Here is a 4092-nt window from a genome sequence, read left to right as displayed (position 1 = left end):
TTATCTCAGCTTGTGTTTCCTCTACGCCAAGTAGCAATCCTAGATAAACCCATGAAACGAAACAGTGATAACTCTCATGCATTAAAGCAGGTTTACACTGCTAGTAAACATTTTTTTTCCATGTGTATATTTACATATGTGTATATACAGTAAATTAAAGGTTAGAAAATATGGGGTTTGTTGATGGTTTTTTTGATTTTATGAATGTGGAACAGCAACACTTCTTGCAAAAACACAAGTGAAAAATTAAATGTGAAGATAAAGGAGCTACGGTTATTTAATATATTTCAAATTCAGTGCAATTAGAAAAAACATGGAACAAATGTAGGCAATCCCAAGGGAAAGAGATAACTAAATTTTGTTATAACGTCAGCATTAAATTTTATTGCAAATAGCACACAAAACTAAACATAAAAAGATAAAGAAGAGCCAAGATTTACTGTGTAAGATGCAGACTTTCTATACTTCTGAATTTACAAGTTTTATTATGCCAGCAATATTTGGGTTTGGAAAATCCTATGGAAGTGATCATTCCAAACCCTCTAGAGAGTCACAAGCTGCTCTTCTGGTGCATGCATAAGCAGCTGACCTGAGATTGTGTTTTTAATTGAATATTTGTGATGTTCAGAGTATCCAGTTTAGCATCTACTTCCCATTGGTTTCAACAGGTCTAATAGTATTTCTTGTAATAACAAGACAAGGATGCTGTGAGAATAAAAACATTAAAAACAAACATTCAGATTTTGTGGCAAGGGAACAAGCTAAGTGTTTTAAACTGATATACATGGGTAATTCATGAACAATTACATTTTTTCAGTCCTTGAATGTATACAAGTAATACAGGCTTTGTGCAGCTACTATAAATATCACAAGGCAATTTGTTGAGATCGCTTATCTTTTAAATGAAGATCAAAATATTTATTTGATTTATGAAAGATTTTAATAATGCAAATACTCTGCAAACCTAGCTGTAAAGAAGATAATGCTTCAGCCAGTATCGGATGCCCTTAAGTAGTTCAAATTTAAAAGAAACATAGTGACCTGTCTGTGTTAAAGTAACATAAATTGACACACAGAGCTGTGCATGGTTTGTTGTAAATGATGTAATTGTTGCCAAAATAGAAAATAAATTTTTAATCCAAAATGAAACATTAACTTAGAAAAGGTTGATTTTTTTTTCCTCTTGCTGTCTTTCTCTCTTTCTCTCTTTCTGTCTATTCTGCCTTTCTCTCTCTTGCTTTGTGCATTCTTCTATGTCTTTAAATCTGTGTCTTCTTTAGTCTCCCATTCTTACCTCCAATTACCTCGGCCCCTTAGGGTTGGTCTGACCTTGTTCCAGCTCTTTTTCCAGGCCCTCACACTTCCACTCAATTTGCAGCCCTGGTTCAAATATCTATGGAGCTTGAATGACTGTTTATTTGTCTGTGCGCATCAAGGGCTCTTCTCTTTGTGATCTCTGCTGTTGAATTACACGGGATCTTTTGGCATTGCCTTTCCTCTGCCCCAGCTCCAAATCCCTCCTGGGCTTCCTTGTTTGTCATTATGGAAAACCCCTTTTGGGGTAACAGATGCATTTGCTGCTTCTCCCACTTGTCTGTCTTCCAGCTGGACTTTTGGCCATCTTCAATGGTTGCAAATGGAGCTCCCTTCTTTTCCCACTGTGGCCTCAGTGACTCCAAGTTTCAAGTGGTCTACCTCTGTTTACCCTTCCCTGACCTTAACTATAACCCTTTTGCTTCCCTTGCTGTGTGTTTGTTGTTTTGTTTATAAGGAGGAAAGCCTCATTTATTCTGATGCTGCCACAACAACCCTCCACAGTACCCCCAGGGGCTGAGCCTGTCCCGAGGTGCCCTTGCCTCTTGCAGGCAGTCTAGCCAGACTCTGGTATGGGTGAAGCTCTTGCATGAGAACTATGAGAACTGGATCTTCTTGTCAGTCCTCTCCTTGCAATTCTCAATCATCCATGGCAGTCCTCCTCCTGGGGCAGTGAGGGCCTTCACCCAGAGACAGGCAGCAATCCTACATAATGCTCCTGAGCTGAGGCTGGGACACCAGCCCCATCTTTCTATCTGCAGTCAAGCCCCATTGAGTTGCCTCAGCCACTCAGAGCTCCATGACATCATGCAGGCCCCTGTAACCCAAGTGAATCAAAATACGTGACCTGTGCCGTAGCGTGTCTACAGCTGGGAGAAGGAGGAAGCACAGACATTTGGGACAGTTGTTCTCTTTCTCTCTGAGATATTATGGATGTGGCTCCCAGCAATGCTCCTCAACAGAGACCTGCTCTCCTGACTCCCATCCAGTCAGCACTCTTGGTTTATACTTAGTGGAGATACTTCGCTCATGACTTAGGGGGATGGGGCTGGTTAATTTGCTGGACTCATCTTGCTTTTTATTTTTAATTGTATTAATTAATTGCACAGAATGCATGCAGAAGATTCTGGTGGTCATTTCTCCTCCTGAGTCTGCGCTGAAGCTTTGTATGGTTTTGTTCTCTGGAGGTTTGGTTTTGCTTCAACTGCTAATTGGGAGTGTTTTCCTAGGGCAGCCTCTGGGCTGTACTAAGGCATTGAAGGAATGCAAGTGACAGCTACAGATGTGGGCATTTAAAAACTCTTTTTGTTTTGTAGGCTGGGAGAGTGTCTCTTTTTACAGGAAATAGAAGTAATTTCATAAAAAGATCTCCTCAAAGTGGGAAACAAACTAGAGGGGAAGATGAACTGCAAAAATTCAGGCCCATGCTGCATTATGGCTTTAGCACAATAAAGTAAGCATCATATTTTCCTCAATATTTTAAAAGGCAGAAGTCTTGACAACTATGGTAATAGGAACTTCATACAATAGCACAGCGACCTCCTTAATTTTAATGAATATGTTCTCCTTCTTGTTGTTCTCCTTCTTGTCTGCGTCTAGCTTTTCTTTCTTAACTATTCATTATCTGTAGGTAAGCGAAGGTATTATCATGCAATTGCACATTTGCCCCAGCCCTTCCGATTATCACAGGGATGCATCAAGCACTGGGAAGCTTAGGGAGGTGAGTCAGCCTGTAGGATCCCAGGGAAAGCAACAGTGGGGTTTTTGAACACCCCATGAGGTGTGTGAGTGCTCTGACAGTCTGCTCAGGTGAGCACCATTGAGGACACAAAAGTTAGTGAGATCTTCAAGGTACTCTAGCCATGGTGTTGTGTGGTTGGCAGCATAATTGAATGCTGTTCTGTAGCCTATAGAGTAATCAAAAAAAAAAATTATTACAGACCATCTGAGTGGAATGAGCATTTTTTTTGTGAGTGTCCATGTTGCACCACGTGAATGATAGGAAGTATTTGCCAGAGCAGATACAAAAGAATATAGGTGACAGGGTAGAATTCCTTTCTGAGAACACCTGTGCCCAAACCCATCCACAATAAAGCACTATTACGTATTACTATTACTCAGTGTTACCAGAGCGAGTGATAAAGCTTCAGAGAACATGGGGGCCTCCTTTCTAACAGGATGGATTCCCTCAAGCCCTCATCATGGTACACTGCCCCACAGGTAGCACTGAGTGACAGCTCTGTCTTTTATACCATTGAACACTGAGCTCCTTCTGAAAGCCTGCTCCCTGCAAGCTTCCAACCTAAGCCCACCACACCTGCAGCATTCTCTTCCACAACACCTTTCCCACTCAAATAACCAAAAAACTGTGAACTAGAACACATGACGCCATTAAATTCTGCTGCTGAGATTCCGACCATTGGGCTGCTCAGACTTTTGGACATACGGTCTGTGAGTTATTGTCAACTTACAGCTATCCTTCTCTCTGGTGTTAGACACTGGGAAGATCTGGTCCCTTGTCCCCTAGCAGTAAAACTTTTATTGCCAACTGATGTTTTTTTGCACCTTCTTCTCTTTCAGCTAATAATTTATAAATTGGTTGTAAATATACAATGTTTACATGTAAATATAGAATGTTTGCACCTCTCCTATTTCCTTTCCTCTGATGAGATAATGGAACATCCTTTGAGAAAGATAATGATCAGGTATGGAGCTGCAAGTTTCTACATATAGCAATATACACTTTTAAATCTTAAGCAATTAATCCTTACTTTAATT

This window comes from Tympanuchus pallidicinctus, unplaced genomic scaffold (assembly GCF_026119805.1).
Source record: "Tympanuchus pallidicinctus isolate F22 unplaced genomic scaffold, pur_lepc_1.0 scaffold3, whole genome shotgun sequence".
NCBI classification, from domain to species: domain Eukaryota; kingdom Metazoa; phylum Chordata; class Aves; order Galliformes; family Phasianidae; genus Tympanuchus; species Tympanuchus pallidicinctus.
The sequence above is the reverse complement of the archived record's forward strand: the minus strand, read 5'-3'. Positions refer to the sequence as shown.